This window comes from Hemicordylus capensis, chromosome 1 (genome assembly GCF_027244095.1).
Source record: "Hemicordylus capensis ecotype Gifberg chromosome 1, rHemCap1.1.pri, whole genome shotgun sequence".
Classification (NCBI taxonomy): domain Eukaryota; kingdom Metazoa; phylum Chordata; class Lepidosauria; order Squamata; family Cordylidae; genus Hemicordylus; species Hemicordylus capensis.
Window position 1 is genome coordinate 91,736,596 of NC_069657.1, and position 24,019 is coordinate 91,760,614.

A 24,019-nucleotide genomic window follows, 5' to 3' on the forward strand; every position below is an offset into this window, starting at 1 on the left:
ATTTGTCCGGAAACCTACTGACAGCCAGTGTAGCTCCATCAGTAAAGGAGTAACATGGTCTCTCCAAGATGACCATGATGTATTATTTCCACAAGGATTTGTTTGCAAATGAACCTTTCAATGAAGCGTCTGCCATCTATAAAACTTTTCCTAGATTTAAATGTATTCCCTTTAGAAGTGTGTTAGGACTTTGATGGATCACTAGAGTATCCTCATTTTTTCCATGAGTTCAACTGTTTTTTTCTGTGAAGGAGGTAGTTTGAAAGGCCCATCAAGTTTTGAGACAGGTTGTTAGCAATAGAAGATGCGGCAGTCAGAAGGTGAACTCAAAAGCCCCATTGTGCATGCAAAGCTCCTCATGTGGGTCTGGTTGAAGCTTTGTAGCTCTTGTGATTAAGGAATGCTTTATTCCGTTGTGAAAAACCATAATCACACTGAGATTTATATATTGTAAACTGTACTACTACATTCACTTGTGGTGTTATAGCTCATTGTCTGGTACTTCATTGATATGATTTAGACCTTGTAATTGTCCCCAATGGTACTTCCTCCAGCTATATAGGATCATCATTGAGAATACCACAGTTGTACTCATTATACTAAGTCTGGGGACATGATAGATTTTTATAATGACATAATGATACTGGCTGTTTTATTTTCAGGCTCTTTCCTAATAACTGCAAACAGTGATTTTGCCTTTTTCACTGATGCAGCACACTTCCTACACTGAGCCGCAAGATTTCTTTTATGGGTTCTTGCAGGCAACCTAGGTCCCATCAGTAAGTTAAGATTCCTTGCAATTAAGATTTATGGTGGAAAGAAAAGGGAACTCCTCCAAAGTGCTCCACCCCACAGCAATTTTACAGGCTATTTTGAAATCATTCAGATAATAAAAATGCCACTCACATAGGAAATAAGGTGTTCTGATAATTTTTTATGCTTATGAAAGATACTGAGGTTATACACATGACCAGTGCAGGTGTGTAGAGGGCTGGCGAGGGGAAGGCAGGGTTGAACCTATCTTCCCCCCAGACAATTGCACTCCCCTGCTCTGAGCAATGCAGATCACTGGAGGCTGGGAAAATGAGTCCTGGCCTCCAGGAATCCCAAAAATGCATGGAGTGAGCAGTGCGGTACATTGGGGATTCCACTGTGAGTCAGGTGCTCTAGGCACTTGACTCTGCATGCACTCAGGCTGTGTGCAGCCTGATCACTTAAACCAGTGTTTCTCAACATTTTTGGAGTCATGGACCAATACATTATTTGTGCTCAGTTTCCTAGACCAGCAGTTAGTAAGGGGGTCATCCCCCTTTCCTCTAGCCCCACCCCCAGGCACTGCCCCCCAAAAAAACAATTTCGGGCAGCTCTCCAGAGCTCATTTCTAGGCAGCTGTTGCTGCTTGCTAATGTTCATTTTGAGGAAATGAGCTCTGGGGAGTTCCCGCCAGCCCCCACCACACCAATTTTTTTTGGGGGGGGAGTGGTGATTTTTATTAGTGATGCCTCACACCCAACACCTTGTGGACCGGTGGTTGAGAAACACTGACATACACGATCCTGGACCTGGGGTTGAGGGCTCGCACTACCCAGGTTTTCCTCCTACCTTGCTTCCACACAACCGAAAATTGGGCGCACGCACAGCTCTCAAACCTGGGTAGAACACAGTTTTGTGAATGACCTCATAATTTACTTACTGCAACATATATGCACAGTCATATTCCACCAGATAAGCAATGGCATGAAAAGCAGAAAAATCCAAACTGCACATGAATTGACTTTCCCCCCAAAGTTGTAGAGAGTAAGAAGGCCTCTGAAGGCCTGAAGGCCTCTGAAGCTGCCTTAAATATCATTTGAGCATAGGACTAGGAGCAAAGCTTCCCCGCAAATTCCATTTTTTTCTTATAATCCTGAGACATTAATGTGTCATAATCCTCATGTAGCACAACTGACTGTTTGCTATAGGTCCTGGGATGCTCCCTCTCTTCTAGCATCATCATCATCAACTGCTTTGAGTAGTTTGTTCTATCTCATTTGATATGTAATCAGATTCTATTAAGATCAAACTTCCTAGGTAGTGGGAAACTATGATTCTTGCAGACCAGGATAAATGTAGTGATTACCAGTATTGTTTGTTTGTTTATGCATCATTTATATACCACCCATCCACAAATATCTCAAGATGATGCAAAGTCAGAAATATAATCATTTAAAATATTATCATAAAACATAAAACCATTTAAAATGCTCTCTTAAAATTCATTTACAGCTATTAAAACCAGTACACTATTATTAAAAGCCAGGCTGAAGAGGTGGGTCTTTATGGCTCTCTTGAAAGCCTCCAGGAATGATAATCCACTTATACCCATGGGGGAGCACATTCCACAATCTAGAGGTGGCTACTGAGAAGGCCTGAACTCAAATGGCCACCAGATGAACTGATGGCACCTGAAGAAAGACCTCTCCTGATAATTTTACTGAGCAGTGGGGATCTAGCAGAAACAGGTGCTCACTTTCAGGTAATCCAAGCCTAAGATGTTCAGGGCTTGAAAGGCAGGGCTGGCTTGGGGCAGTGGCGAAAGTGGCACCAGACAAGGGCGCCAAGGTTTAGGGGTGCCATCGTGTTCCCTCTAAGGAGTGCAGCCTCTAATCCCTCCGATCTCTCCCCCCAGCAAAAAACCCCAAACAAATCCAGCCATACTTAGTCTCCCTTCTCCATCAGCCACCATTTGTGCACTTTCTCTATGGTCACCATCACCTGCTGGATACCTCCAAGGGTGTGGCTGTGGGTCTTGGCCTGCACTGACCAGCCCAACATGCTACTGAGATAGCGGCAAAAGAAGAGTGATAGGCAGTGGCAGACAAGTGGCTGGTGCTGAGAAGAAGGTGTTGGAGAAGCCCGACGAGCAGGGACAAGGCATGGGAGGCAGCTCTAGCCTCACTCAGCTTACAGCAGCAGTGGATGTGGCCCCACATGAAGGGCTCCCTTGTTGGCTTTTAAAACTTACAATCAGTCCTTCCTGGGGGAGAGGAAAATGTGAAGCAGAGTGCATTTCATATCTTCTAGCAAAAAGTTTTAATCACAAAATTGGTGAGATTATAATTTCTGTTACAGCAAGCAGAAGTTTAGAAAGTCACCTGGGGCTTGGAAGGACTTTCCCCAGTCCCCAAAACTGCATTCTCACTTTCCCCTTCCTTCTCTCCTCATTGCAAGTAGGGGGGGAAATACAGTGTGATCAAGGTCAGTCTAACAAGTATTTTTCTCACCCTTAATTGAGCTTGTTACATTTCATTTTTGAAAAATGAAGTTACTTATGGAGTATGTATAAACAAACTTGAAATAAAGCATCCGGCATATATATATATATATATATATATATATATATATATATATATATAAAATATATATATGTGTGTGTGTGTGTGTGTGTATATAATCATTGCTTCTTGCTGCTATGTGATTTTTAAATGGCTAGGCAATTTGTATGGTGTTTAAGGGTGGAAAATAAATCGCACTGGAGCTGACAACTTGGACACCAAGCTGCAGGTAAATGCAATTTAAAACAGTAGATTTAGTATCCTGGGGGTGAGGTGGAGATGAGGTTTAGATTAGACATACTTGACATACTATTACCATTAATTAAACCGAGAGATGCATTCCTGTACTCTGATAACTTATAGGGAGACCATTAAATTCATGTGGTACTATGCACATTCATCCTACAGTTCTACAGACATGGCTTCTGGCCCATTGTTTTATATAGGAACTCCTGAGATATTGGCCAGTTGTCAAAAGAGCCAAATAATAGGTGTTTTGGTTGCTGTATTCCTGTAGCCTGTACCGATGGAATAAAAACCTACAGGACACATGGAGACCTTTATTGAAGTTTAGGTCCTCTCGTAGCTGTATTCTCATGTGATTGAGAAAACAAGCCTGGTTGCATAAGGAAAGGGCTTCCTAGCTTAATTAAAGGCAGAGCATGCAGCTGCCAGAGCAGGCCTGCTCAACCCCCAGCTCTTTTGGGACTTCAACTCCCATAATCCCCAGCCTCAGTGGCTGATAGCCTGGGATTATGGGAGTTGTAGGACAACATCTGCAGGACGGCTGAATTTGAGCAGCCCTGTGCTAGAGGTAGCTAGAAATATGACTATATGAATGTTAATAGGGAGTGCAATATATACATTGTGTATACAGGTCGAGAATCCTTTATCCAGACTGCTTGGGACCAGAGGTGTTCCAGATTATGAATTTTTCAAGATTTTGGAATATTTTCATAAATGAGATATCTTGGGCATGAAAGGTTACTGGGTTGTTGTTGTTTTTTTAAAAAAAGTTTTTATTTAAAGTACATAATCAAATAAGCTGAGTACGAATTTAAGTTTGAGTTAAGAATAAGTTTGAGTAAGAATTTACTTAAATATGGCATTTTAGGTGGAAATTAAACTCAGATGAAAATAATCTCATCATCATGAGAAAGAACATCAGAAGCAGTTGAGGGAACAGGTAGTGGGTCCTCTAGGGATGAGGAGCCATTCTGCTGGATGGCTTTTTTCCTCCAGAGTCATCTGCCTCATTAACAATGTTTTTTTGCCTTAGAAGTCTCTCTTTGATTTTATAAACAGCACTTACACACCACAACAGGATCGCACTCCTTCCAGCCTCCCCTCCTTCACCTCTCTCAGACTGGCTTGAGAAGCAAGCGTGTGAGTGGCAGTCCGATCCCATTCACAAAACCAGCTTGGCTCTGCCCTGAAGGAGGGCTCTTCTCGGTTGCTGAAGCCTAGGCAGAAGCCTTGGCAGTGTTTCTCTCTTTCTCTTCTCATCTGTTCCTGTTTGTTCATATTTATTCTGTTAGATCTTTACTCATCTGTTTCCTGTGTGCCCCTGTTATCTCCTAAACTCTTGTGTATATATACCTTTTAAAAAAACCAGCTTCTTTCGTCTTCCACCTCCCCCCCCCACCATTTCCTTTCCTTCCCTCCTGCTGGGAGCAAAGCTTGAGAGTAAACAAAAGGCAGATAGGCAGTAAACAAAAGGCAGATAGCAACTAAAAGGAGGGCTAATGAGCTGAGGAATCAACAACAGCAAGTTTAGGGGCCACTCCTGCAAATAGGAGGCGGTTGAAGCTACAAGCATTTTTTTCTCTCTCTCCTTCAGCGTGGTGTCCGGATTTTGGAGCTTTCCAGATTTTGGGAGTCCAGATAAAGGATTCCCGACCTGTATATGTATATACAGAGAGAGAGAGAGAGAGAAAATGGATGTGTATCTCTTAAGGCTGACATGCTATAAAAATGTAATTATTTATTTATTTTATTTATTTAACTTATATACTGCCCAAACTTTCATCTCTGGGTGGTTAACAATGCCATTAAAAAATCTAAACAAATATAAAAGGTTAAAACAGTTTAACAATTTAAAAACAGCATAAAATTAAAACCTACAAAATTAAAAAGCTGAAAAAGCTTGGGTGAAGAGATGGGTCTTCAGATGTGTGTGTGGTTTTTTTTTTTTAAATAGTCAGAGATGGGGAGGATTGTATCTCAGCAGGGATCGCATTCCACAATCTCGGGGCAGCAATCAAGAAGGTCCATCTCTATATGGCCACCAGACGAGCTGGCAGTAACTGGAGACAGACTTCTTCAAGTGACCTCCAAGGGCAGTGGGGCACATAACGAAGAAGACATTCTCTTAAATACTCAGGGCCTAAGCCATTTAGGGCTTTATAAGTTATAACTAGCACTTTGTATTCTGCCTGGAAACCTATTGGCAGCCAGTGTAGCTCCATCAACAAGGGAGTAATATGGTCTCTCTGAGATGACCCAGAGACCAACCTGGCTGCCGCATTCTGAACCAACTGAAGTTTCCGGACTACATACAAAGGCAGCCCCACCAAGAGCGCATTACAGAAGTCCAGTCTGGCGGTTACCAACAAATGCACCATTGTTTTGAGGTCATTAATCTCGAGAAATGGATGCAGCTAACGTATCAGCCGAAGCTGATAGAAGGCACCCCTGGCCACCATCTCAACCTGAGAACCCAGGGTGAGGTGTGAATCCAGAAGTACTCCCAGACTGCGAACCTGTTCCTTTTGGAGAAGTGTGACCCCATCTTGAACAGGTAGGTCAAAATAGTCTATGGGTTCTGACCTTGCACAATAAGTAACTCTGTCTTATCTGGATTCAGCTTCAGTTTATTCTCCCTCATCCAACCCATTACTGCTTCCAAGCAGGCGTTCAGGGAGGATATGCCATCTCCTGAAGAAGTTGACATGGAGAAATAGATCTGGGTGTCATCAGCATACTGATAACATCCTGCTCCAAATCCCCTATGATCTCTCCCATTGGTTTCGTGTAGATGTTGAAAAGCACTGGAGAGAGTATGGAGCCTTGAGGGACACCATACCTAAACTCAGATTTTGAAGAGCAACAGTCTCCAATCGACACCATCTGTAATCTGTCTGAGAGGTAGGAGCAGAACCACTGTAAAACAGTGCCTCCCACCCCCAACACCCTCAGACGTTCCAGAAGGATACTATGGTTGATAGTATCGAAAGCCACAGAGAGGTCCAAAAGGACCGACAGAGTCACACTTCCTCTGTCAATTCCCAACTGAAGATCATCCATCAGGCCGACCAAGGCAGTCTCCACCCCATAGCCTGCCTGAAAGTCAGTTTGATATGGGTCTAGATAAACAGTTTCCTCCAAGACCACCTGGAGCTGAGAGGCCACCACCCTCTCAATTACCTTTCCCAGCCATTGGAAGTTGGAGACAGGCCTATAGTTGGTCAGTTCTGAGGGATCTAATGTAGGCTTCTTTAAAAGAGGTCTAATTATTGCCTCCTTGAGACAAGGAGTAAAATTATGTATTTATTCAATTTCTATCCTGCTCTTCCTAAAGTGGCTCAGGGCAGTTTACATTAAAATTAGAAACACATAATAAAACAATTATTTTTTTTAAAAAACCAGCAACATTTAAACCAGGTTAAAATTAAAACTAAAATTAAGTAAAGTGTACCATCAAGTTGATTTTGACTCCTGGAGCCCACAGAACCCTGTGGTTTTCTTTGTTAGAATACAGGAAGGGTTTACCATTGCCTCCTCCCATGCTGTATGAGACTATGCCTTTCAGCATCTTCCTATACCGCTGCTACCCAATATAGTACCAGTGGGGATTTGAACTAGTAACCTTCTGCTTGTTAGTCAAGCATTTCCCCGCTGTGCATTAAAAGCCAATCAAAAAAAGATGGGTCTCTAAAGCTCTCCTGAAGGTCTCCATGGAACGTAATCCTCTTATCTTTGGAGTGTGTTCCACAAACCAATTGAGAACGCCCAATCCCAGGTCACCACCTGGGATCTCACAATTATCTTCATTTGTGAGAAGAGATGGGATAACTCATAACTAACAGCTAAACCACTCTCAGTTAATCCCTCTTATCCTAGCTTATGAAGACAAATGCCATAACAGAAAAAAATGGCTATCAAGAATCACTGCAGATACTGATGGGTAGATTAGGTACTGCAGCATGTACTAGGGATGTGCCTGCGCTATTCTAAGTGTGGTTCAAGCACATGCAGGAAAATTCAAAAGGGAACTTTAAGAGAAGGGAGAGCCCGTCCTTCCTGCTGGGGATGTACCTCACACACTGTCAGCACGTACATGGCATCTGTGCATGTGCGGGCACCATTTGCGTGGTCAGCAACACCTTGTGCATGCAACATGGTGTGGACACCATGTGGATGCACATCCACAAAATAGTGGGGCTTTTGTGGATACACACTGCCCCAGCAGGAAGCTGGAAGGGGCAGCAGAGGGTAGGTAAGAACCTGCTCTCCTTTCTCTTAAAGTTTCCTTTTGAATTTCTCTGCACATGCTTCAAACCATGGTTCGAGCACATCCTAGCCTGTACATGTTGCTCTTGCTCTCATGTAATAGAATTGTGGACACACAATCTTGTATCTGCAACTGTTATTTGTCATACAGTGGACAGCAGCATTGTGACTGGTCAGCTCTTGGAGGGGAAGATTTCCAGGGAAATGCAGAAAGTTGCAGGAAATGACTTGGTTGATTCATTAAGTGCAGCTTTCCCCTTCTCTGTTAGTTAGCCAACACTGCAGTTTGCTGCCAGAGGGCACTGTGCCATTGGAAGCGCTATTTTTTGGAAGACACAAAGGCAGTGCCTTTAACACTTCAAGTCATTAAAGCATCTATGATGAGCTATACTTTTAATCAAACCCTGCTATGCTTCTATACCTTGTAAAGCACTGATAATGTTTTCCCCCACAGATTGGTGCATTTTTGAAAGTGGGCAACTATTAATGTGTCTACATTGCCATGTTTGCTAAGTGCAAGTGTATAAAGTGCACTATGATTTAAACATAAATAAAAATAACACTATCATCCGTTTGTACATTTAGAAAATTTCTAAATCCATAGTCTACTAGACAAAACATGCTGAAGAAACTATACATAAAGACATGTACACCAATTATAATTTAACTTGCAGTTGCCTATATGAAGAAGCATCCTGTGATACAAGCAAGTGGGAGAAATACAGCTCATTTACTTAGGTGGCAAAATGCTTTCCCACATTTATTTTTATGAACTAAAAATATATATGTGGTTTTAATATGTTATTATCCCCCGCTTCTAGCATTTTAATCAGCTGGAAGTAGTTTCTCTGTGTCTTTTTCCTCCCTCCACACATAAAAACGTTTTTTCATATTAGTATTCCCCCCCCCCCCATTTATTTGTTTAAACAATTAAGACACCATCTTTCAAGGGGTGGAACCTCACAGGAATAATTTACATACAGGAAAAAATAATTTGTTGTATGTATGTAATAATAATATACATACAACAATAATTTACATACCTACGTATGTTTTTGTGTGTCTTCAAACAAGATAACAAAAAACCAGCAGCAATTAAACTTCAGAATAAGATCTTCAATTAAAAGCCTTGTGGAACATAATCACCTACTTAAAAGCAGCTAGGATAGAAAGCTGGTAAAATTCTTCAGCATGAGAGTTCCAAAAGTTTGGTGCTACCACAGAGAAATTCCTGGTCCCTGATTCTCACCCATTGGAAAGGATGACAATCATGTCAATGGCAGACCAGAGAGGCTGATAGGAGCCAGAGGCTCAGGCTTATATGGACCAAGGTGGCCCTTACCCATTTCCAGACAACATAGTGCTTTGAAGGTCAAACTCAACACCTTGAATTGGGCTCAGAAATGAACTGATTACCAGTGCAGTTGATATAAAATCAGTCTTCTCACTATCAGGTACTTGTCAGCATACAGGTAGCTTCATTCTGCACCAGTTATAGTTTCCCAGTGTATCCTATGTATGTGTGTCCAAGTACAGTTCCGCCTTTTCAGATAATGGTGTGACTGATACCAATGTTGGCAAAAACACGCCTATGAAATGTTCAACCAGAGCTCCTGCCAGGTACTCCCAGACTTCAGACTTGATCTTTCAGGAGAATACAACCACATCAGGTTGACACCATCAACCAGAGAAGTGGCCTTCCCGACCCAGAGCACTTCCATCTTTTCTTGGGTCTGTAGCTCCGTGGTTGGTATGCTAAAGGTTCTAGTTTCACTCCCTAGCTTCTCCACATTTTGTTGGGAGAGGCTCCTGCCTGTTACCGCCGAGAGCTACTGCCAGTCAGTCTGGACAATACTGAGCTAGATGGACCAAGAGACTGACTTGGTATAAGGCGGCAGCTTCCTATTTTCCCATGCCTAGATTAAAATTTCGCTTATCCAGACCATAACTGCCTCATAGTACCAGTTCGGGATTTCCATTAATTCCTTTGGATCAGTTGGCAAAAACTAGCAGTAGAAGTGAGTGTTGCCTGCACATTGATGACAGCTCAGCCTACATTTCTGGATGACCTCTCTCAGTGGTTGTAACCATTATTTGACCCATCCCACATATCAACTGCATTTAACTAGCCTATGACTAAAGAGCATATACTCTTATTAGGTGAATGATTGCACAGATGTTTGTGGGTGGGATGAGCAAGTGAGAACTGGGTAAAGCTCTATGCTTCAGTGGTCCCACATGTGCTAAGTAATCTCTTTGGGCACTTGGCTAAAGACAATGACAAGAACTTGAAGGACATTCATAGTTAAAAACAAGAAGGCAAATAAAAGGGAAAAGAGGACATGCTGACATTAACATTTTTACCTCATCCTATAACAGTAGGAAGGGAGAGGATCATGATGGTTGTGGGAATGAGCATAACATGATTTGTGCTTAAAACTTCAAATATGGAAAGCACCCTTGTTATGTAAAGTCCCTGGCAGGAAGAGTTAACAAATGGCCAAAGGATAGGAGTTGTAGTGTACTGTATATAAAATGCCTTGTCTTCCAGTTTGTAACTTGAGGTTGCAAAATGTCCCTCTCAACAAGAAAGCTCTCTGAGACCACTGCTTCAAGTCTGCCACTCTCCTCAGTGTTGGCTACCTTGAGAGATTTGAGCCAGATTGTACTGGGTAAACATGAGTGGATTGGATGTGTGGGTGGATGCCTGATGTACAGTTTAAATCAACTTCTAAATAAAGTTACTTGGTTGCTATAGATTTGAACATGCTCTGTTTCTCTAAGATCCCACTTGAATGCTTTGGTAACATGGTTTCATATAGATGTCAAACAACATGGCGTCATGTAGATATTAAATAACATGGGAGACAATTAGAGTCCAGAGGCTCTAAATTATTAGTTTCATCCTGGATAACCTAGAACTACGACGTAACTACTGACTTCAACACCTTGTTCAAAAAGGCAGATTAAACACTGACCAGTAGTTTTTCAGTATGAGTAGTCCAAGTAGATTTTTTTTCCAGGAGGGGTGCTTCCAGGCCTCTTTCAAGAATAGAGGGACTATCTCTTGACCGAGAAATGGGTTAAGCATGTTCAGAACATTGGTACACAGTAGTGGTGTGCACAGAACAAGTGCCCTTCAAGCTGATGGTGGTAGCTTTAAGGATGGGGGAGGGTGCACTTACCCCCCACCCCCACCGTGCTTCCCCCTCCGGTGCTGTGTGTAAAAATAGTCAACTGGGGTGGCAGTGTACCTCCTTGCCATCCCATTAATCCTGCAACTGGAAGTAGCCGGTGCACGTGCGCGCATGATGGGCAGGAATGTGCATGTGTGCGATGTGTCTGTGCATGTCCACAACATGTGTGTGCCCACCCACAATGTGCACATCCACACCAGACACTTCCAGACACTTCCAGTTGGGGGATCAACGGGACAACAAGGACTAATTTTACACAGAGTGCCAGAAGGGGAAGTGCGCAGGGTGATGGTGTCAGTGCACCCACCCCCATCCTTAAAGCTGTACCCCACTCCAAACCAGCGGAACCGTCGGTCTATCAAACTGGGTTGGAGGCCTGTAAAAGGGCCTCTGAACTGGTTTCTGCACATCCCTAGTACACAGCTCACATCCAGCTACCTTAATAAGCCAGAAAGGGCAAGGGCATGCAAGTCCTTGGTCTTCCGATAGGACTGTCCATATCCTCAGACAGAACAATGTGAAAGATATCCATAATAATTGGGCCAGACTAAATGTTACACTCATTCAATTCAGACTGTGTTATAACTGACCAGGTCTGAGCAGTTGAGAATGATTTTATTTGGAAAACGTAATACAAAATGTAATACTGTTCTATAGAACTCATATGAAAGAGCTTCCAGATCACTCAGAAAAGCTCCACTGGATACCACTGTGCAGATCCAATTGTATAGTAGTAGAAAAATAGGCCATCGGTGTTGCTATCACCACCACAGAGTAGGCCCTTACATGAGCCTGTGTTCGGTTGGATTCACTATGAGTCTGCTGCCATTTATGTTCAAGCCATCTTGTAATCATTCATCCATTGGAGTTGTGGATTTTCCCAGGACCATTTCATGAAACCTGTATAGATGTCTCATGCCTTTTGTTCCAATCTTATTTTCTTTGAAATGAAAATTTGAATTTTGAATTTCTGCATTTGCAGTTCCATTCAAATAGGTTATTTTTTTTCCTTATACAACTGAGCAGCCATGCACAGATATATATATTCTAGATATATTATAAAGTGACTGTGTGTGTGTGTGTGTGTGTGTGTGTGTGTGTGTGTGTGTGAGAGAGAGAGAGAGAGAGAGAGAGAGAGAGAGAGAGAGAGAGAGCAGTTAAATTTAAGCTCAACTGTCCTTAAAATTAATTAATTAATGTGAAATACATGTTGGGGAAAATAGAACGGATGGGCAAACAGATAATTACTATTGTGCAAATTGATTTGAATTCAAATCAGTTTGACTCGAATCTGAGTGATTCAAGTGACTTAATTTGAATCAAATCACCCCTTAAAAGGCCAATTTGATTCAAATCAAATTTTTGAAATTTGACTTGGATTCAATTCAAGAGCCATTTGGCACTTTTTAAAAACCATTCAGGCCTCCTGACTGGTTTAAAAAACAACAGCAACAAAGAAACAAACCCCTGACTGGTTTAAAAACCAGGGTCAAATCGATTTGATTTTGATTTGAATTTTCAGAATTTGATATGAATTCAAAATGGAGCAAAAAAAAAAAAGAGTTTAGTGCACATTTCTAATAATTACTTGCCAGAAAGAAACAGGATAGTTCCATAGATGATTTCTGCAACATATTTATGAAGGACTGAACTGGCTCAACAAGCCAGTTCCCAACATGACAGGCACTCTACAGCAACTATTTCATTGCCTACTAATATTTGTAGTTTTCCCAAAGCTGGGAAAGCCTATGGCATGCTTGGCTCCTTCATGCAACTTGGTGCAATAGCAATCTCACATAATTTATAGGCTATGGTGTCTATAAACATTTCCATAAGGTGGTGGATCTGAATTCACATAGTTTTTTGGGCAGGGAAAAGGATGAAAATGGTGGTTATGTGCCATTCTTCCCCCCCCCTCCCCTTTATGAAGTAGCTCAACCTTCTAGTTTTTTCTTTTCTTAAAGTAATTCTAAGTACTTAGGATTCCATTTGTAGTTCTGTGTTCTAAAGGAAGACCTGCACATTACAAGTCATGCTATGATTCATTTTTTACAGATTTGCTTCTATCATGTAAGGTAGCATCAGGTTGAGAAAGGTCATGGCAGAGATGAGTGAAAGGGCTATTTAACGGTTAAATTTTAACCCTTTCTTTTTGAGTCGTGAAAGTAGTGTGAAATTGTGATCATCCTCTCATCCTAGCTATTGTTGTGATACTTTGGATTTTCTTGGGGTTATGAGAAAAGGCAAGCCAAGTATCCAGCTTAACGGAAAAGCTGTAGTTGCTATGTGTCTTGATAAGAATCTTCTATTGAGTCTGGTTGTCGTGATGGAAATGTGATTGGCTTTTAAGTTCCCAGACATTCTCCTCTGTGGTTGCAACAGCAAGCTAACATCATTCTCACATTTACCAGTTGGTTTCTATGGCAGAGGACTGTCTCTTGTGGCTGAAGATGTGGTTTCTCATCTACATACTACTTTATATTATGTTTTGATTAACTCAGTCTCCAAAATGGTTAACAATGAAAAACAGGCTTAAATACTACACAGCACATCATTCTTCCATCAAGGGGGCACATGAGCTGGTTCCATGAATGTGGAGAGGTTGCCAATGCTCCTTGCATATAGAGCCTCCATGGCTCTTAATTCCTCATAATTCCAATTTGAATTATGGAAGAAGCACCCCAGAGGGCAGAAATTATTCTTAAAAGCCAACAAGGCTCCACGTTTGCAAGGAGCATCAATGGGCTCTTCAAAGTCACAAAGCCAGCGTATGCACCCCTTTGATGGAAGAGCTAGGTGCAGTGCAGTGTCTAAACCACCATAAATAAACAACCTTAGCCCCAAGTGTGCAAGGACACAACCAGCAACACATGTACACTGTGGTGAAGTTAATAAAATGCTGGAAGTGGTTCCTCTTAAAGTGTTGAGAGATCTTTTGGGGTACTGATAAAAATGGTCATCCATACTAAAACAAAAAGCACCACCAAAAATATGGTGTCTTTGGTGTCTAACAATCATAGATCCTAAGCAACACTTACTTTACCCACCCTCCTGAAACAACTTTATTTTCTTTAAATTGTATAATACATTTTGAATATTTTATTTGTGTATTTCACAGGATACTATGTCTCTGTACATTTTTGTCCTCCGTCAGACGTGGAAAACTACCATCCATCAGGGTGTGATTCATCAAACATTTCTGATGCATTTCCCATATATTTCAGTGAGAGTTAACACAGAGTCAGTGCTATGATGGATGGAATCGTCATTTTCAAGCTCTAGACATCCTAAAATATTGAACACTAAACAGTGTTAGTTGGACAGGTTGGCTATTTTCCACCAAGATACTAAAGAATATACAAAAAAGGCAAACTGAGGGTTTTATCTATTTTACTTCTTCCACTTAAGAATTCTCTAATATTAGAACTAGAGGCCATTCACACAATCAAAAAACTGTGTTTTAAAAAACCTGGGGGTTTGGGAGCTTTTGGTTGTGTGTAAGCAAGGTTGAAGGAAAACCTGGGTATAAGTGATTGTGTACAAACAAGGTAGGAGGAAAATCCAAGTAGCTTTCACTTACCTTGCTATCACACAACTGAAAATTGGGAGCACACATAGCGCCAAAACCTGTTTTTGATTGTGTGAATGACCTCATAGTCTCAGTTGGAATGGCTTATACGGCAAGAATACAGATTGAAGCTATTCTCACGACCAGCAAAAACAGGGCTTGAGGTCTGAAGGCAGGGTTAGCACTACCGTGTGGAACCTCGGCAAACTCCCAAACAGGGCTCTGTCAAAAGAGGGTCACCCAGTTCCCAGCCCCTCCATTAAAACCAGGTTCAGCAAGCAGGGGAGGTTGCCTACCCCCTCCCAGTGCCTGTGTGGAGCCACAGAATGCTGCGGGACCCTGCTTGAGGCTCCCTCCCCCGGGATACCATAGAGACTGGATAACAGAGTGGGTTGCAAAGCACAGCAGAAGTTTGTTTGGAGAAAGCTTGTCCAGCAAACAGCACTGAGCTTCCTTAAAGTGGCAGGCACCTTGCAAATGAGCCCAAGGGAAAATATGAACATAGGAAGCTGCCTTCCACTGAGTCAGACCATTAGTCCATCCAGCTTAGTACTGTCTTAGTCCTGTCGACACAGACTGGCAGTGGCTTCCCGAGGCTCTCAGGCGGGATTCCCGCTCAGCCCGAACTGGAGATGCCAGGCAGGGAGCTCAAATCCTTCTTCCTATAGCAGCCCTATCCCCTAAGGGGAATAGTTGCACAGACACATGTCATACTATTCATTCATTTTATATTTTACTAGCTGACCCAGAACAGAGCATCTGTGTGGTCTTGCACTGAGCATGTGGCATTGCACCCCCACAACCCTCTCGCTCGCTCTCGCCACCCCCGCTCGCCCCCGCAAATCTCTCACCACTCCCGCATAGCTCTCGCTCGCTCTCGCCACCCCCGCTCGCCTCCCCCGCAAGTCTCTCGCCACTCCCGCAATGCTCTCGCTCGCTCTTGCCACTCCTACAATGCTCTCACTCACTCTCGCCATTCCCGCAACACTCTCGCTTGTGCCACCCCTGCTCACCTCCCCCGCAAGTCTCCCCCCCACAAGTCTCATGCTCGTGCTCTCTGTCCTCCGTCTTTCTGTCTCTGTCTCACAGTCCTTGCTTCCCCCTGCCACTGCCAGGGACTGTCGCCTGCTCGCCTGATGGCCTCTGAGCTCCCTGCTGCTTCACAGCATCCCCAATCCAACTGTCAAACTGCTTTCCAGCCGCCCCGCAGGGGGCATGGCCCATCTAGAAGAATTAATAATATAGAATATCCCACTCTTCCTCCAAGAAGCCCAGAGCAGTGTACTACATACTCAAGTTCCTCCTCACAACAACCCTGTGGAGTAGGTCAGGCTGAGAGAGAAGTGACTGGCCCAGAGTCACCAAGCAAGTATCATGGCTGAATGGGGATTTTTGTGCTCCTTCCTGTCCCCTGAAAGTCACTGGACAAGAGCAGGAGTGTCCCTGCCCTTGCCTGCAGCTGCCCTTGCCTGCAGCATGGTGTAGTGGTTAAAGTGCTGGACTAGGACCGGGGAGACCCGCGTTCAAATCCCCATTCAGCCATGAGACTTGCTGGGTGACTCTGGGCCAGTCACTTCTCTCGCAGCCTAGCCTACTTCACAGGGTTGTTGTGAGGAGGAACTTGAGTATGTACTACACCGCTCTGGGCTCCACCGGTTCCTCCTTCCATCTGCTGGTGGAGTGGGAGCGACCACTGGAATGACTGTCCTTGCAAGGGTCACTGGTTCGGCCTCATGGAGGCAATGACAGTGGGGGGAGGCTCGCGGTGGCAGCAGGGGGCTCACAGCAGCGGCAGAGGGCCTCACGGCGGGGGCAGTCCAGGTGCCCAATTTGCCTCGGTGTGACACTGCACCCACCCACCCACCCTTGCACCATCATCAAGATGCAGAGGGTAGCAGTGCCAATAGGGGTGTGCAGGTGTGGGAGACACTTTGCCACTCACTCTCCCACCCTGCTGGCACTACAGGTGTGGCAAGTGGCAGCATCAGGGCAGGTGAGTGATGTGGACACCCTCCCCCACATGCCCACCCTCCTATGCCCAGAGAGGCTAGCAAGGGGTGGCAGTGGCGGATTGATGGGGAGGCAGAGTCACCACTTGGCTATGGTGGCAGTGGGGGGTGGGGTTCTCCTTTTTACCTTCTACACACACTATACAGTGGGGTGGGTGTGCCACGGAAGCCACAGCTGCGGGGAGGGTGAGCGGGCGAGGGGAAGGTTCCCCCTTCTGCCTTCCCAAACCATGCTGCGGTGTACGGAGTGTGCCTTGTGCCTGGGCTACTTATGGGGGCATCTTGCAATTGCTCTCATTGGCATCTGGCAATTGCTCCAGGGGGCATCTGCTGTGTCCCTCCTGGATCTGAGGAGTGTGTTGGAGATGTATGTGACTCTCCCTTTGGAGCTGGTTGGCAGTTGCAGCTGCTCTAATCTTCTCTCTCCTTTTGAGCAGTTAAGTTCCTTTGACAGTGCTGCAGTTGCCAGGAAAGGGTTAACTGAGGCTACGCATCAGGGAGCAGCAAAGAGGGACTGCAGCTTGGAGCCCTCTGAGTGGTCTCCTTGGGTCACGTGCTTGCTCTGTCCACTCACGACTGCTGTTGCCATGGGCGGGGCTGGAGGACCAACAATGCTAGCAATGGCTGGAGAGAACCTTAAAAAGTTAATCCTCTGTCACTCACACTCCCTGCCGGGTTTGCAGCATGTGCCCGTCTGTTTGCTATGAGCTAAAAATAGAGTTCTATCTGCTTTCAGGGGGTAACCCTGTTTTCTGCTCATCTGAATAGCTTCGTTGTGTATCAAAAGGTGTATTATTATGACTGCTACCACACAGCTTTGCTATTTGTCATCCAGTTATGACTAGCATGTTCTGTGTGTGGCATAGACTTGGAGGGAGACAGGGGATGCTTGCACAAAATCAGAAGAGTATGCTTTGGGGCTTGCAAGAACCCTTGCCCAATTCTGTACAGATGAGCAGAGTCTCATTGGACTCTGCAAACCCCATTCCCTGAGGAGCACTGCAGCGGTAAGCTTGGAGCTGCAAAGGCATCCGAGATCCGGGAGAACATTTCCACAATGTGCTGCACAGCCAAGAGAAGGGATAAACCATGATGCCAGCAGCCACACTCTGATTGGCCATGAGGGAGAAGGAGATCGGGCTAGCACCATTCAGGCCATTTCAAGCAAGTGATATTAGAATGGGCTATGAAGAGCTGCACATTTGCAAAGCACAACCCCTCCAGCCTCAGCATTATCTTTAAACACTGGGGCTATTCACACAGCTGGACAGGCAGGGCAGCAGCCAAGCAGGGGAGTGGCCTGGTGGGGGGAAGTCTGTGCAAATCTTACCTCCCCCCTCCACCAGATAATCACACACATGTTGCTGGGAGTACTACGCCATGCAGATCACAGCTCCCCTGGCTGGAATGATGCATCCTGGTCTCCAGGTATCCCAGAATGCACTGCATGCTGAGCATGGTGCAGTGGGGGATTTCCCCCAGGAGACAGGTGCTCTAGTGCCCATCTCTGTTTGTGGCCGGGCTGGAAGCAGCTGAAGCTCATACATGATCAGGTTTCATGGCACACTGGTACCCTTAACCCCAACTAAATGCTGTGCTAAGAAGCTTGGTGGCGCTGCTCCGCAAGGATAGGGACCAATCCTTGCAGTCCTCATATGCCGCCTAACTAGGCTGGGCTTCTCTAGCCTGTGTTAGGCTCTGATTGAGAGCAGCCTCACTGTGTACCATTTATTGTGATGTATACTGGTAAGTGACTGTAATAAAGATTTAACATTACATGTCACTTTAAACAAGGCAGCCAGCTGCCGGAACCCACACATGGATAGGAAAGTGGACATACAATCCACAAACCTAGATACCAGGGCCTTTGCTCTGCCCTAGCCTGAGTTAAGACCCAGGGCTAGAAGTAGGGTTACCTAGTTTTGGTCAGTCTGTGCTTGGGGGTTTTGCCCTGATTCACATGTACATGGAAACCTGGGCTAGCAGCAGATAACACAGGTTTGGGTGATCATGTGCCGAAAATTTAGGAGGCTCTACACATGATCCGTGTGTAGAGCCTAACAGGGTTCTGCACAGATGAGCAGGGAGCGCGCCCTGCCGCCCACATGACTACCGGCTCTGTCATGGAGCTGGTAGGGGTGGCGGGGATCAGGGGCCGCCTTGCCCCCGGAAATCCCAGGCTGCCCCACATGAGTGCATGGGGCATTCTGGGGAGACTCCTGAGGCCAGGAGGCTTGAAGGCGACTCATCATGTAGGCCTGCGCTGTGGCGACTTACAATCGGTGAAACGGGGTTAGCGGAGCACTAACTATCTTCCAAAAACTGGGCTGGGCTCCCCAAGCCTGGTTTTCAGTCATGAGAATAGCTTCAATATATTTTCCCATTCATTTTGGCCCTCCTTGAATCATTTTCTTATCCACGCAATATAATGCTAAACCAAATGAGGAATGCTTTTAATTCATTCTCTTGGAGTTATGTGACTGATTGTCTGGAGGTCAACTAAATCCAGTGTCTACCATGTTATTGTTTGTTAATCTGGTCTGTGACCACAATAAACATACTACTACAGTGTCTACTATGTGTGCTACCGGATGGGCTCTGAGATCCAACAGTCTATTAGCAGGCTTTCAGATTTCTTATCCTGCCCAAAAGTGCACCTTTTACAGCCAAATACTATAAATATCTACTCAAAAGTTCACTGATTTCAATGGGACCTACTCCCAGGTAAGCATGTCTAGATTGCAGCCACAATGTAAGATTTCTAGCTCAAAGCTTTATAAGGGACACTGCTGTCCTGTTTAGTGTGGGAATATTCATTGGGATATTCATTGTAGTAGTGTGCGCTCAAATAAGAGATGATTGTCCTCTCTAGTCCATGAAAATGCTGGATTCAGCTGTCTTCACCATTTAGCATAAAGATGTTAGACGCCAGTTTTGGGCGGTATGCAAATGTGCTAAATAAATAAATACATAATAAAGAGGTGCATCTTTAACAAAGAGCATCTAGCTACATTACTTTACTTAGAGCAGTTGTCATCAGATTTCACCTAAAGCAAAATGAGAAGTAAATTTGTCAGTGAAAGTGAATAATTTGAGGAAAACCCAAAGTGGTTTGATAAGGATAGTGAAACTTCTTAGGTATCTTTTGGAGATTGCATCTTGTGAGAAGTATAGCGCTTACCAGCTAACGTTAAGTTACATAATGCTTTCTCCTTATGTAAAAGAGTAGGAACCATTGCAAAAAACCCTAAAGGTTGGAAAAGATACCTTTCACATCATCCCATATTTTGAGACAATACACTACTGCATTTGAAAAATTACCTTCAATCCAATCCAAATTGAGTGGTTGACGTACTCTTCAACATTGTGTGTGCCTTGCAACATAATAGTGGCAGAGTTGTGCAAGATATGAGTGTTTAAATTTTAGGCTTGATTTTTAACGTGTTAAAATTTTTACACTGTATACAATTTGTACAGCAGTATATAAAGTATTTTACTTTAGGTTAGATGTTAGGGTTAGGCTGCTCATTTGGAGTGCTGGGATCTGTGCAGATCCAGGCGCTCCCAACTGTTCATGCATATCCCTATTGAGGGCTATCCAGAGGCCAGGAAAATGAATCTCAGCCTCTGTTGATCCGCACGCTGGGGGTAGTTCAGAAAGTGATCTATGCTGCTCCCAGCAGTGTGGATCATGTGGGTGTATGGCTTGCGTGCCAAAGACACAAACACATCGTTGGTTGGGGGAAGATAGGTTAAAAAAAACCCTGCCTTCCTCCCCAACCACCCTCTTAGCATTTTTTTATTTTGAAACATAACTTAAGTGACTCACCAGACAATCACACAGTTGTTACTTGCCGTGCACAGTCCAAAAGTCTTTCCCCATGACTGTGTCACATTTCCCCTGCCCTTGCTGCACTTATAGTTAGACCTGGGGAAATGCATTGTCTACTCTTCGAATGATTAGTATGTGGAGTATGGTTGGAAATGTCCCATAGACACTTACAGAGATGAATCAAATAGTGCTGAGTGGCACATTCCCCACATGCCCCACCCTGCCTGCTATTTGCTTTGGTCATCTTGTGACTTGATGATTACCAATAGTTTAGAAAGGAAATTCTCATTCACTGCACTATTATAAGGCAAGAGAAGTCATCTATCCATTACAAATTAACTGGGACATACCAGGGGCAGGGCCACCATTGAGCAGACAGGTTCAAAGAACATGGGCTGCTGCCCCTCAGAGGCAGTGCCTCGCACCCTGGACACGCCCCCCACTTCTGACATCAGAAACAGGGAGCGCTTCCTGCGTCTGATGTCAGCTGCAGGGGCAGGGCTAAGGGGGCTGTGGCAGCGGCAGAACCTTGGCCACCACTGGCCTCCCCGCAAATCTGGGACATACCACGAAGGCTGACTCCTCCATCTTTAACAATCAGTCATCCTCCTGCTTTTAAATACATTTTAAATGTATTTTAATATTTGTTGTTCTTTGAAGGCTGTATGCTTCCCTTCTACAGCATTGGAATACACAACTGGCTCATTTCCAAAAGGGAAACAGAGGTTTCTCTTTCCTCTTTGCCCTAGAAGGGGAAAATAATGTTACACAAATGCATACTGATTAAGCATGTTTATTTTACCCTTTCATCTTCTCCTGCCTCTACCTATCCTCTTATTGCCCATTCTGATTCCTGGTTTCCATGTTCATTAACACTTGAACCTCATATTCTTCTCTAGCTTTCTACCCTAATTTAGCCAACAAGTATATCCATTTACTCTTGAAGTCATCTGCTATTATCACTCATTTAAGGGCCCGCCTTACAGTTTATCTTATCTCCTTTTTAGTCCAAGGGAGCAGAATTTGGGCCCTCTAGCTGCTAGACTACAATTCCTGTCATTCCCAGCCACAATGGCCAATGGTCAGGGATGATGGTAGTTTCAGTCCAACATCTGCAGGATGGCCAAGGTTGTGCAGCTCTAACTTAGATTTTAATTCTCGTTTTGATCCATACTAAAGTACCTCGTTTCTCTAGCATTCATTATGTGACACAGTTGCCTGCTTCATCTTCTCAGCCTCTTATTGACTTCAGTGGCAAAAGCTGTCTCTTGTTCAACACCCAAAGACTGTGTCCACTGCTGTTGTTCAATTTTTAACTCACAGCATTCTTGTTGGTGGTTGTTAGTTTCCCCCCTGCACTTTGTTCCTAATTTTATTTCATTTGCTGCCTCTAAAAACAACTTGAGCTGTTTTCCCAGTTGAAATATTTAAACGTGTACAAATATTGTACGCAGGAGTGCCTGTGACCTATTCATTGCTCAGCAGTGATAGATCCGGTAATAATGTGCTTGAAATTCTGGCTGTGCATTACTTCGTAACACCCGTCGTTTAATTGAAAATACACTCTGACCTTGGTTTTGTTCACTGGGCATAGAAAGGACATAATTGCCGTGAAGCTGCTGAGAGACATTATTTCAAAATGTCATATTGCTAATTTTGGTTTTACAAGTCCCTCCTACAGAAAGAAAATCCCCAAATCCCAATATAAAGAGCAATGTGTTGCTGTTACATAAAACATCAATAAAACAAGTAATTTTCCAAAAAATTAACTTCTTATTTCTGTACCTATTTGTTGCATCCGAAATACCATAGCAGTATAATAACTGTATCCCTCCTAACAATCTAATGCTCATTCATAATTACATAAACAGCTTGTAAACTGCAGACCACAACATGTCTGTGTTCTATTCTTACCTTCAAAGAGTTTCCATAGTTACCAAGGACAGGAGATATAACCACCATTAGCTGGACAGCAAGCTTTTAACACCATTCCAACTTGTAGGTCTTTCAATTGATGTAGTAGTTTCTTTCTTGTACACATTCTCAGTTGATACTCTAGGATGAACTGTAGGAGTGGATGCTTGGGTATGTGGCATTATGTAATGTAATGGAGTAATGGGTTATTAGGTCTAGATAAATTTTGTTCGGGCAGTTCATTCTAGAACAGGGACAGAGCCACCACTGGGGAGAAAACTTTGGTTTAGAGGGATATTTATGAGTGCAGCAGTTCCAACTGAGCTCCAAAAAGCAAGTAAATTCAATGGCCCATGGTGGCATGAGGTCTGATTTCCAGTTTAAGATAATGTACTGGCCACAAAATCATAACCAAGGAAACACAACTTGGCCACACGCGCGCGCGCACACACACACACACACACACACACACACACACACACGGATACCTGAGCTGAAGATTTGTGACAGAAGGGGGACACTTGTTTAAAAAGATTGAGAACCCCTGCTTTAGCATATATGATTTATTTCACAAAGGTTTATTAGTATTTTTTTTTTTTAAATCTTATCTCAGATTACAATATGAGAACCTTTAGGTATGCTAGGAATGTGATGATAATTGTTTACAAAGCAAATCTGGATCTGAAGCTTCCTTTAATTACAGAGGTGTTCCAATTTAATCATTACTAGATGAAATATTTCTTGGCATGAGAACAGTATGTTCAGAATACACAGATATGATTTTGATATATCCTGCCCGGTAAGCACATGTAGTTTATAAACTCTATGCTTTGCATATTTGTTTTCAAAGCATAGGGTTTATTTCAGAATTTTCTGATTAACTGTCTGATTTCCCTTTATTTTGCTCTTCTATATTCTTAAGGTGTAGTCCTTGAGGAAAGGAAACTGAAAACAGTAGAAAGCCTTCAGAAGATCAATGCCTTTCTAAGAGTTACTGAAGTGAGGCTTAGATAGCCCAAGGATTAACGATCCATTAGAAGACCTTGTATCATTAAGCAACCGCTTTGTTTCTCGCTCTGGTCAGTAGAGATTTCAAGTTAGCATTATTTGGTTTAATGTATTCAGCTGGATTGCTATGAATTAGAATTGTAGAAAGTTTCTTAGGAGGTCATACTAAATAGTATTAATTTACCCCACTGTGAGCAATTGTTGCTGAATAACTTCAACAGAAAGAGAAACCAGGCAAACTTTAGAGATGATCCTAACTTTTATAGTCTTAGAGGAGCTGTTGGCTTGATGCAAAAATATAAGCAAAGCAAAGCTAGGGCTGAATCTCAGTTTTGTCCTGTGGGTACTTGGATAGCCTTGGTATAAAATGATCTCTCTCAACCACCGAATCATATCCCTATAATGAAAAACAGTAATGCCATTTAGTAATAGTAGTATAATGAAAATAGTTATGCCTTTTAGTAATAGTAATAGTGTATGTATTTTAAAAATACCATTAGTATTAGTCTTTAAATACAATTGAAATAAAAACATCACAGCTGTTTAGTTGGGCATGTATGTGAGTCTTGTTCATACAAACAATGCTCTTGGTTAGGGTTGAAAGCCATGTCAGAACTTCCTTATGGTATAGGTGAAAACACCCTCAGCTAATTGAAGACAAATGT

General features: G+C 43.5%; 1 protein-coding gene across 9 annotated transcripts in view; it reads left to right on the forward strand.

The window, feature by feature from the left end:
• The window catches only part of LRRC4C (leucine rich repeat containing 4C), a 1,145,515-nt gene that overhangs the window by 1,108,545 nt on the left and 12,951 nt on the right, over nt 1–24,019 (forward strand). The window contains exon 1 of one of the 9 annotated variants that reach the window (XM_053256560.1): nt 23,403–23,425. The exons of the other annotated variants lie outside the window; for them this stretch is intronic. The gene's annotated coding sequence lies outside the window, so the exon portion shown is untranslated. Of the gene's footprint in view, nt 1–23,402; nt 23,426–24,019 lie in introns of those variants that run through there. 9 annotated transcript variants of the gene reach the window in all.